At 44.9% G+C, this 12,189-nt stretch overlaps 1 long non-coding RNA gene across 1 annotated transcript in view; it reads right to left on the minus strand.

The window, feature by feature from the left end:
* Positions 1–11,864, minus strand: part of LOC118147312 (uncharacterized) — a 35,753-nt gene extending 23,889 nt beyond the window's left edge. The window contains exon 1 of the long non-coding RNA XR_008476370.2: positions 11,713–11,864. This is a non-coding gene — a long non-coding RNA (uncharacterized LOC118147312). The remainder of the gene's footprint in view (positions 1–11,712) is intronic.
* Positions 11,865–12,189: the final 325 nt, after the last annotated feature.

Here is a 12,189-nt window from a genome sequence, read left to right on the forward strand (position 1 = left end):
CTATGATCACACCTGTGAATGGTGACCACACTCCAGCCTGGGCATCATAGCAAGACCCCATCTCTATTTTTACAGAATAAATATAAATTCATTTTAAAAAGATTATAGCAAAACTATTTTAAAACAATATACAGTGGCATTTGGGTTGACTGTATGCATTCGCTTTTTCTCTCGGGTTAGGAGGTTATGCAGACTACATGAAAATTAAATTAAGTATTACCGTTTGTTTTGAAAAATAAGTTAGTGTGTAAGGCAGTTAATGTATAAAATAAGTTAGTTTGTGGTGATTAAAAGCATTAGCCCTGGTTAAGTTCCTTATAAAATCTCTTATTGTGACAGCCTGGAAAGGGAGTGAATGAGAATTCTGATGCTCTATCAAATCAGTTGGTCAAGAAACTTGGTCAGGAGAGCAGAAACATGGGCCCTGCCTGAGCACCGAGCCACCATGACCCAGGCCAACCTGAGGACGAAGGCCTCCACTCTGCCTTAAATCATGCTGACAGTCAGGACATTCTGAAGAAACAAGTGACATGGATTTCAGTGATGTACAGTAAGGGGCCCCTGAGGCTCACACCAAGATCTGCATCTTTGCAGCTGCAGCTGCTGCCCTCAAGAGGTGTGTCAAGGTGGAAGGCAGACCCCCCCTACACACAGAGATGCTGCCTGATATTCACGAAAACCACTCCTGACTCCCAATACTTGTGGCATTCTCCCTATCATATCTGAAATATCTCCCTCCAGGGAACAATTATCCAACTATCTTACAATTTTCAGAAATTCTACAAGCAAGGAAACCACATGACCCAAAAATTATACTCCTGGATATTTATCCAAGAGAAGTGAAAACATATGTCCATATGAAGTCGTACACAAATGTTCCTAGCAGCTTTATTCATAATAGATTGTGAATCTGCTTTAAAGACTGAGGCCAAATTGACTTCAAAACCAGAATTTAGTTTCTCCTCAAACTGTCTGCAGAGTTCCATCTTGGCATGGAGAAGGACTCTTTTGATTAGAGAGGACAAACACGTCCAAGACAGCTTTGGACCAGCTGTCATGCTCTCAGATACCTGGGAACCCCAGAGCACTGCCTGGCCCTGAGTTGCTACAGAGATGGGCATGCTGTCCAGGAGTAGCAAGAACCTCACCAGAAGGCCCAACTTATCTTGGGTTCTCTCCTTTAAACATTTTCTGGCCTTACTATCAAACTTCAAGCATTCATGGTCTGAATCGCAAGAGCCAGGTTGCAGAGTGCAAAAAGCCCCACTCAGCAGCACCCCGTGTGTTACCACAAAGCATCGAGATGGCCCATGCTCTGTCCATTTTGCAGATGGGGAAATCAATCCCCACAGAGGTGAAGTGACTTTCCCAAATCCTCAGGGCTGGTGGATCTTGAGCTGAGATTGAGCCCACGTGGTCTGGCTCCTACAGTAACTGAGGATGCGCTTACAGGTGGAATGAACTGCTGAAAATGATCTCAGAGCTGGAGCAAAGGGGAGCCGAGGGTCTCGTCCTGTGAGGACGTGCACTGTAGACAGCGCTGTCAGCTGGGGCAGGCTGCACTTCCTGTCGTGCCCGGTCAGGAGCAGGCTCACCTCACAGCCACACCCATGCCCATCAGCTGGGCTTGACACCCTCCCAGGATCCACCCAGACCAAGAGATGGGATTTTAAAAGTCTTGAGTTCTAACCTTGGCCCTTTGCAAGAATTTGCTGAGTGATTCCTCACAACACCCTCTGCAGTAAGTGCTGTTAGCTCCCCCATCTGCAGTAAGCGTCATTAGCGTCCCCATTTAACAGGGGAGGAAACAGGCAGGAGTGAAGCGCTCCCTCCCTCATCTGCCAGCCAACTAGTAGCAAAGTCAGATCTAACACCCACGTCTTTTTCTGACCCCAGATCTGGGCTCTTATCTTTGATTTCTCTGAGGCTAGAGGAATTAGCCGTGAGAAAAACGTTGGTGAAAGAAATGAAGGTCTTAGCTCCTTTGCGGTGGAATAGCCGTTCCTGGATTCAGCGGCAAAGTAGAGAGGCGGTGGCTGAGGCTGCTGGAGGCAACCGCTCAGGCCAGTCCACAAGTAAAAGCGAGAGGGCAGCCAATTAAACTAAGGCCTTAATCACAGGCTTCATTCAGAGCCTAGCAGCAAAAGCTTGCAGCAGCCCCACAGGCGCTGCACGCTGAGGAGTTCCCACCGGCCTGACTCAGCCCTCTGCACCCAGGCAGCGCCCCGCCCCCTCAACAGCCACCTTCCGGAGATGGAACCACGGAGACTTCCGAATTAGATGCACTTTGGAATCTGAGATGCTCGGTGAGAAGCTCATTCTAAATCTAGAAGTTCACTGCTATCAGGATGTCCTTCTCAAAGCTTTCAGTGAACAAAGAAAGACGTCTCTGACCCTTAGGCCGCTACCAACCCAGGCCCAACTCTCCCTCCCAGGCCTTCCCGCCGCGCCCAGCCCTTCCTCCAGGCCCGCGGCAGGGGAAGCCCGGCCGCCTCCCAGGCCGCACCCGTCCACTCCTGGCTGCCACGCCCAAGGAAGTCTGTGCCTTCTCTAGGGCGAGAGCGCAGCGGGCCACGGGAGAAGTGGAAAGATACAAAAGGCTGAGGGGCTGGGACGGCGAAACGGCAACCCACACTGTAGAGGGCTGGCAGCGGTGCCCGGAGTCGCTGAGCCCCACCTCTCGGCCCGCCTAGCCCGGCCACCCTTTCCGCGGGGGATGCTGGCCTCTGCTGGCCGTGCGCGAGATCGCAGCGTGGCTGTCGCCTCGGAGAGTGGAGAGGCCGGGACAGGGAAGTGGTGCCCCGGGAGGGGGCTGAACTCTCAGTACAGAAGCAGCCCCGGGCCCCCGCGTGGAGGCGGTTGGCCTGGCGGGGAGCTGGGAGAAGGCGAGGACGGGAAGATCTGGGCGCGAGGCCCCGAGTCCTGGTCCTGTCCCCCCACGACCCTGGTAATAGTGCCAGCTGCCTCTGCACCTCCCGGCTCACTCATGCTAGCAACCAACGCCTCTTATCATAGTTTCTAGAGTTCAGGCTTGGTGGTTCACGCCTGTAATCCCAGCACTTTGGGAGGCCGAGGTGGGCGGATCACAAGGTCAGGAGTTCGAGACCAGCCTGACCAACATGGTGAAACCCCCCTCCCCCCGTCTTTACTAAAAATACAAAAATTAGTGGGGTGTGGTGGTTTGCGCCTGTAATACTGGCTACTCAGAAGGCTGGGGCAGGAGAATCACTTGAACCCAGGAGGCGGAGGTTGCAGTAAGCCAAGATGGTGCCACTGCACTCCAGCCTGGGCGACAGAGCGAGACTCTGTATCAAAAACCAAAAGTTTCTAGAAAGGAGATGAGTCAGAAGAAAGAGGTGAGAGGTCCCTAGTACGATTGACTCTGGTATCCCTCCAGGGCCTACCTGTGCCTCCAGAAGACTTCCTTCAGCCTGATGTCTTCCTCAAGACCACCCAGCCCCAAACTATGAGCTGATGGGGCTGCATGCATTTGACAGGTTACTGACTGTGGTGGGCTGAATGATGGCCCCCAAAGACAGCCAGGTCCTAAATCCCTGGAACCTGTGAATTGTTACCCTACAAACAGACTTTGCCGGTATGACTGAATAAAGGCCCTTGAGATGGGGACATTATCCTGGATTATTCAGATGGGTAAATGTAATCACACAAAGGTCCTTCTAAAAGGGAAGCAGAGGAAGATTTTACTACAGAAGACAAACAAAGCCATATTACAAAGGAAGCAGAGAGAGATTTAGAGATGCTATGCAGCTGGCTTTGAAGATGGGTTAGAGGCTAAGAGCCAAAGAATGCAAAGACGGTAGCTCTGGAAGCTAGAAAGGGCAAGGAAATTTAGAGCCCCTGCAGGCTCTGCTAACCCCTGATTTTGGCCCAGTAAAACTGATTTAGACTTCTGATCTGAAGAACTGAAAGAGAATAAATGTGTATTGCTTTCAGCCGCCAAGTTTGTGGCAATTTGTTACGGCAGTCACAGGACACTAATAAACGACCTTCTACTCTCTGACTCGTGCTCAGCACTTGAGATCAAACAGTGAACAGGACAAACCTCTCCTCCTCCCAGGGAAGTTGACCATCTCTCTGTCCCTGGATTTTAAAAAGTAACAGCCAAGTAGACATTTTATCAAAGATATATGAATGATCAATAAGCACATGAAAAGAAGATGCACAAAATCATTAGCACTAGGGCAATGCAAATTAAAACCACAATGAGATACCACTTCATATTCACTAGGATGGCTGTAAAAAAAGAAAATGACAAATGTCAAAAGTGTGGAACAACTATAATATTCATATATTGCTAATGAGATTGTAACATGGTACAACCAATTTGGAAAATAGTTTGGTAGTTTTTTCTTTGCTTGGGTTTTTGAGATGGAGTCTTAATCTGTTGCCCAGGCTGGAGTCCAGTGGTGCAATTTTGGCTCACTGCAACCTCCACCTTTCAGGTTCAAGCAATTCTCCTGCCTCAGCCTCTCGAGTAGCTGGAATTACAGGAACCTACCACCATACCCAGCTAATATTTGTATTTTTAGTAGAGACAAGGTTTCACAATATTGGCCAGGCTAGTCTTGAACTCCTGACCTCTGGTGATCTGGCCTCCCAAAGTGCTGGGATTAAAGGCATGAGCCACTGTGCACAGCCAGTTTTTTAATCTACCCAAAATAAGCACATATTCCAAATACATATATGTATAAGAACAGAAGCTATGAATGTATATAGCTGCATTATTCATAATAGCCCAAAACCAGAAATAAATGTTCACCATCAGTGAATGAAAATGTGGTATTTGCAGTGGAATATTCAGCAATATGAAGGAATAGATTACTGTTATGCTGCAACATGGAGGAGTCTCAAGAACATTACCCTAAGAAGCAAGACACAGAAGACCAGATATTGTATTGTTCATATGAAATGGCAAGAGGCAAATCCATAGAGACAGAAAGAACAGTGATTGCCTGGAACAGGGATGGGGTGGAAATGGGGAATGGCTACAAGTAGGTCTATTTGGAGTGACAGTGTTTTAAGGTTGGATTGTGATGGTGGCACAACTCAAAATGAATTTTATGGTATACAAATTCTACTTCTATAAAGCTGTGTTTTTGTTGTTTTATTAAAGTTAAATCTAGCATATGGGATAATAAAGGTTCAAACCTCACAGGAGTATTTGTATTTTAACAGAGGGCCCTTAAACATTTCAAAACCTACAATACCCCAGATCAGAACCCCTCTCCCTCTACAGGGGATTACAGTTCCTCATCAGCAACGGAACAAGCCCTGATGGAAAAGGACTATGTGCCATTATCAGAAGTAGGCTTCAGAAGGTGGATGATAAGAAACTTCTGGGAGTTAAAAGAACCTGTTCTAACCCAATGTAAAGAAACTAAGAACTTTGAAAAAAGGTTTGACAAAATGCTAACAAGAATAGACAATATAGACAGGAATATAAATGAATTAACAGAGTTGAAAAACACAACACAAAAACTTAGCGAAATATGCACAAGTTTGAATAGCCGAATTGATCAAGCAGAAGAAAGGATATCAGAGGTTGAAGACCAGCTTAATGAAATAAAATGAGAAGACAAGAATAGAGAAAAAAGGATAAAAAGGAATGAGCAAAGTCTCCAAGAAATATAGGACTATGTGAAAAGACCTTATTTACGTTTGATAGGTGTACCTGAATACGACAAAGAGAATGAATCCAAGCTGGAAAATACCCTTCAGGATATTATTCAGGAAAACTTTCCGAATCTAGCAAAGCAGCACAATATTCAACCCCAGGTAATACAGAGAACACCACAAAGATATTCCTCAAGAAGAGCAACCCCAAGGCACATAATTGTTAGATTCACCAGGGTTGAAACGAAGGAGAAAATACTAAGGGCAGCCAGAGAGAAGGGTCAGGTTACCCACAAAGGGAAGCCTATCAGACTTACAGCAGATCTCTCAGCAGAAACCCTACAAGCCAGAAGAGAGCGGGGGGCCAATATTCAACATCCTTAAAGAACAGAACTTTCAGCCCAGAATTTCATATCCTGCCAAACTAAGCTTCACAATTGAAGGAAAAATTAAATCTTTTATGAACAAGCAAGTACTCAGAGATTTTATTACCAACAGGCCTGCTTTACAAGAGCTTCTAAAAGAAGCATTATACATAGAAAGGAACAACCAGTATTAGCCTTTCTAAAAATATACCAAAAAGTAAAGAGCATCAACATAAAGAAGAATTTACGTCAACGAATGGATAAAATAGCCAGTTAACATCAAATGGCAGTAACCCTAAATTTAAGTCGACTACATCCCCCAATCAAAAGATACAGCCAAAACCTAACAATATGCTACATCCAGACCCATTTCACATCCAAAGATACACAAAGACTTAAAACAAAGGGATGGAGAAAGATTTACCAACCAAATGGAGAGCAAAAATAAATAAATAAATAAAAAGCAGGAGAAATTCTCGCATCTGATAAAATAGATTTCAAAGCAACAAAGATATAGTGATAAAAGGATCAATGCAACAATAAGAGCTAACAATCCTAACACCCAGATACATAAGACTCATAAAGAGATTTAGACTCAACGAGACAGAAAATTAATAAGGATATCCAGGACTTGAACTCAAATCCGGAACAAGTAAACTCAATAAATATTTATAGAGCTCTCCATTTTAAATACACAAAATATACATTCTCTACCTTAAATACACAAAATATTTATTGGCCATTATTAATACCCATTTTTAGAATAAAGCAATATTCCCATTCTCTCTCCCTCTTTTTCTTCCTCTTTCTTCCTCTCCTTCACTCCGTTTTTTCTTTCTTTCTTTCAAAAAAAAAAAAAAGACTGTGTGATAATTCCCCCCCCCTCCCAAAAAAAAAGATGAGGTCTCACTATGTTGCCCAGGCTGGTCTCAAACTCCTTGGTTCAAGCAGTCCTCCAGCCTTGGCCTCCCAAATTGCTGGGATTACAAGCATGAGCCACTGCCCCTGCCCAGAATGTGTATTTTTATTAAGTGTCCCAGAAAATTCTTACAATCAAGCAGATCTAAAAAACACTGACTTCAGATGGCAGATTCAAGAGTTATTGATGAATACAACATCTCTGAGTCCACTTAAAAAAAAAAAAAAAGACCTACAGTATGATGGAAGTCCTGGTGACAGCCCACACCTGGGGACTGTGGCCCAGCACATCTCTGGAACATCCCAGTGGGCAGTTCTACCACCCAGTTCCCCAGCTATGGTTGTGCCACCTTTTACATTCTAAGGAGCAGTGGGAACAGGGCCGCACACTGCTCACCTCATACCTTTGCCAGGGCCCAAGGTGGAAGCCAGTATATGCTTCATGCAGCCACGATTCACACAACAGTACCCTGTGCCCAATGCTTTCCACGAGGCAGGCATGGAATCTGCTCCACTCCACCCCCAGAGCTGGGTTTGTGGAGACACTACATTCCCCTCCTCCTCTCAGTAGGGCCCTGCACTTCATCCCACCCGGCTCTCCTTAGCTCCGTGCTGCCAACTAGGCTGCTCTCCAGGGAGGTTAAGATGTGGGAGCTGGGCCAGGAGGCTGCCACAGCAAGGTCAAAGCTGCCAATCCCATTAGCCCTGCATCTTTCCAGACCCTAAAGCCAGCTTGGAGACACCCCTCATCCTGAAGCTTTCCTTCAAGTAAAAGAGTTCCTTCTGCACAACAGGCCCATGCCTGGCACTGCAGAGAGTGTGGCCCTGCTTCCAGAAACTCAGGATCGGCCCTGCCTAACTCAAAGTTTTTCTTCTTGATCTACTTTACCAATCTCTCCCACTATCACCTCCATGAGACACAAGCACATGCAAGTATCTGTTCTCTCATGGCTTGTCAATTCCCCCACCCTTTAGCTCGGTCTAATAAAAGCAAGCAAACCATGGGTGAGAACCATATTTAAGACCTCTAGCATCTTCTCTTCCAATGGTCTCCCTTACAAAGTGCCAAGTGTAGGCAAAAAACAGAGGAATGGGAATAGCCCCACTTTTAAAAGTGAAGGAGTCAAACATTGCTGGTAGATTTTAATAAGATCTACAGAGGTTTTTGTTTGTTTTTAAATACACATAAAAGCGTTTCTTTTATTTAGGGTCAAGCTGTCAGGCTCTAATCGCCTGGCATAGACAGTGGCCAAAACGAGAACAGAAGACAGAATCTTATAATCCAATAAAATAAAAGTGAGGGTGAAGGAAAAAGAAGAAGAATGTCTCACCCCACACTCAGCCTAAAAGGAGAGAAAAGTGCTGAGGTCAAGTAAGTTTTCTAAAGCATGTTAACAGTTCCGTGTCTGTCCATCACTAAACTCATTCAATAACTTTACAAGTTGGTGCTGTGTGCTTCCTGCTCCCTGGGAATCTTCTGCGGACCACACTCATCACTAGAGTATCTGAGTCACCAGAGGTCTACCTCAGCCCATTGTTGGGACTACAGGCTGGGTCTTGATGCAGAACATACAGCATAGAGGCCTTCTCCCAGGGAGAGAGTCAGGAGCACAGCACAATTTACATCACGGAGAACAAGGATGATGCACAGGATGGGACTCAAGCTGCTTCCTTCCAAGTTTGCGGAGCATCTGTGTGACTTGATGGCATGGTGGGTGTCTCACCTCCAACAGGTGGTCCTCTCTCCCACCCTGCTTTATAGGCAGGCATCAGGGAGGCAGTATCCCTCAGACCCTCTCTGATTGTTCCCTTCACACCTGTGGTTCCCATCTCTGATGAACCTTCTTGCCCTGAGGACCATCTGGAATGCAGCTTAGGTTGGCAGAGGGTGAAGGGAGGGAGCTTATAGAAGCTCCTCAGATTGGCCATGTGTGCTTGCTAATGCCTGTAATCCCAGAACTTTGGGAGGCCCAGGCAGGCGGATCACCTGATGCTAGGAGTTCGAGACCAGCCAGGCCAACACGCTGAAACCCCATCTCTACTAAAAATACAAAAAATTAGCCAGGTGTGGTGGCACACACCTGTAGTCCCAGCTACTCAGGAGGCTGAGGCAGGAGAATAACTTGAACCCAGGGGGCAGAGGTTGCAGTGGGCTAAGATTGTGTCATTGCACTCCAGCCTGGGCAACAGAGTGAGACTGTGTCTCAAAAAAAAAAAAAAAAAAATCCTCAGATCAAAAGTAGGTGCTGTAGGTGGGCATTCCTGTGATGTCGTGTTCTGACCCAGAGAATCTGCCTTCTTCATGTATGTTCTAGTCACGAGTCACACAAGACCAATAACATGCAAGATGGCAGTAAGCACAACAACTTTAACCAGCAGGCCCAGGTAGTTAAAGGATAATTCAAATCCTGAAACACAAAGGAATTTTTTATTAGGGGAACTAAGTGACAGGCTTATATCCCCTTTCCTAATGGGCTCTCAAAAGCACCTTCAGAAATTTACACTCTCAAACCCATTACTAGCATGTTGTCAAACACATCATAGGTAAGTATTTCTTGAGAAAATAAACAAATGCTAACATTTGATTAAAAGCCAAAGCCAGACTTGGAACAAATGAACCTGGTAATAGAAGGGCTTGCCACCTATTTTTGCTATATAGCTCCTTGAACCCCATGCATGCACACAGAGCTAACTTTGGAAAACACCTAACATCCCTTTGTGATGCCAAATATAAATTGCCTGAGAACTGACGATTAAATATTTTTCATTTTATGCATATTAAAAATTGTTTATTTTCAAAAAGAATCTGTTACATTTGAGATGATGTACCCAGAGAAGCACAAAGACCAGTTGAATTTCAGAATGTATTCTACCATCAGATAGTTTATATAGACACAAAGAACTAGAAACTATCTTTAGAGCAAAATCCACAGAAGCTGGATGACTGCAACCTCCAGATGACTGCCTCACAGACCCTGGTCCAACTTAAGTCTTGTCACTGACTTATCTGGATACTTAAGAGGGTAAAGGAAGAAGAAAAAAACATGAAAGTATTGTAAGTAGTCAGTTACAAGTAGATTTCTAACCATGAGAAATTCAATTACTATATACTGAGCTTCTATTTTACGCCAAACTCAATCTTCTCTTGACATATAAAAACTAAGAAACTCCCCCCTCAAGAAAAAAAAAAAACTTGCAAATAGCATTCCAAGATTACCCACCCGCCCTTAGAGTCCAGTGGAAAAAGATTGTGCTAAATGGCATCTTTGCTGGGATTTCAGCATCTAACATTCAAAGATCTACACAAAGCCTTCAACATCTAATCTAATCCTTTGTTTCACAGGGATATGCAAGACCTGAGCACCAAGGTCACACAGCAAGTTAGCAAGATGGGAAATAAAAATCATGTCTATTGATCTGTCTGTGGCAGCACAGGCAGGTTACATTATTTCAGAGGTAACTGTACCAAATGAATTACCATCACCAGCAGTAAGTCCTTAAAAAGGCTAAGGGCATCCGTTAATTCATTACCAACTGCTCTATGCTGGACCCACTCACAAGGAGCTCACATCGATTTTCCAGTGCAAGTCTCTGCCCAATGTAATCTTTGATAAGAAAAAAAGCAGGACAAAAGCAAGGGTCACAAACGAGCCTTGGGGAAACAACTGGATGCTCAAGTTAATTCCTACTCACGTCTACCTTTATCAGAGTCAGGAATAGCATCCTATGGAAGTATTACAAAGGTACAGTTGCAAAAGAAAAGTCAGTACAATGAACATTCTCATAATAAATGACCTTACAACATGTTCCAAGTTCTAGAACAGTTCCTGGACCTTGCCCGTATCCTTCATAAAATGTTTTATTTGGTATTTGTGGCCAAAGGCATCAGAATAAGAGCTCCACCCTGACTTGCTCAGGGTACAGGTCTTCCAGGAGATCCCAGCAGTTGGTAAACACAGCCAGTGGCAGAGTGCCTAAGCAACCAATACCCGGGCAGGGAGCATGCACATACAACATGCCAGGCTGCACGGGGGCGTGGACTTCACAGTCCTCTTGGCAGCAAGGATCGCCAAAGAGCTCTAGGCCAGTCTCAGACTTGTTCATATCTAAAGACAGAGGAAATAGGGTGTTCTGGCCAGTCTTACTGTCCAGTCCCTTCTATCACACTATCTTTCAGGGTGTCCTAAGGCTCCTCTGCTGCCCTTTCCCTCTCTTCCTGGCCTCCACCTGTTCCTTGAACACACCACGAACAACCCTGTTGCAGAGCCTCAGCACTAGCCAAAGCCTCTTCCCCCAAGGGCTACATGGCTCTCCCTCATCATCTTCTCAAGGAGGCCTCCCCTTACCATATTTTAAAGACTATTATCACATACATGCACATACACAAAACCCAATTTATCCCCTTTATTTGATTGTTCTTCATAAAGCATATCAACTCAGATACTCTAGTTTATCTGGTCTATCTCCTGATTAGACTATGAAGCACATGAGAGAAGGGATTTCCCTTTTAGGTCTGCTATTGACTCCCCAGTGTTCCAAAACACACCTCACCCATAGTAAAATGCAATACAATATATTACATGCATAGATGAATTAATAGCCAATTCTTCCTCAGGTTGGGAGAGAAGCATAACGTTCCCACGATGAAGACTGAGAAAGGGTCTGTTCTCCATGGGAAATGACATGGCCTTCTACTGGGGGACTTTGCCTAGTTCAATTTGATCCTGGCTGAATCACGCCTAATCCAAGTGTGGCACATGCCATCGGCCACGGCAGCCAAGAGACCTATCCATACCTTCAAGGAAGGGGCACCTCTTCTCCACCTTGTGGGTTCCTAGAGCATCCTCAATGAGTGTCTTTATCTGGTAAGACACAGAATCAGGCACATCCATTCCTTGAGACCTCAAGTGTAGCCAGGAAGCATATGTGACATTCACAGCATCTTTTCTAGAAATGTTTTGGAAGGGAGAAGAAAACAATCTAAACACCACTTGGTAGAGAAAGGTTACATTGTTTTAAAGACTCTAAGAGTAGACAGTAAAGTTATGAAACTATATCACAGACTATTGCATTCATTAATTTAGGTTGTTTAAATTCAAGATTCTTTTCCATTAAGTAATTTCTTAGTTCACTTCTATAGAAAAAAGCTGATTTTTCACATGCAGGTTTAACACAGGGAGTGTTTTTGTTTGTTTGTTTGTTTGTTTTTTAAGAGACAGGGTCTCTCTCTGTCATCCAGGCTAGAGTGTGGTGGCGCAATCATAGCTCACTG

Source organism: Callithrix jacchus, chromosome 14 (assembly GCF_049354715.1).
Source record: "Callithrix jacchus isolate 240 chromosome 14, calJac240_pri, whole genome shotgun sequence".
NCBI lineage: Eukaryota > Metazoa > Chordata > Mammalia > Primates > Cebidae > Callithrix > Callithrix jacchus.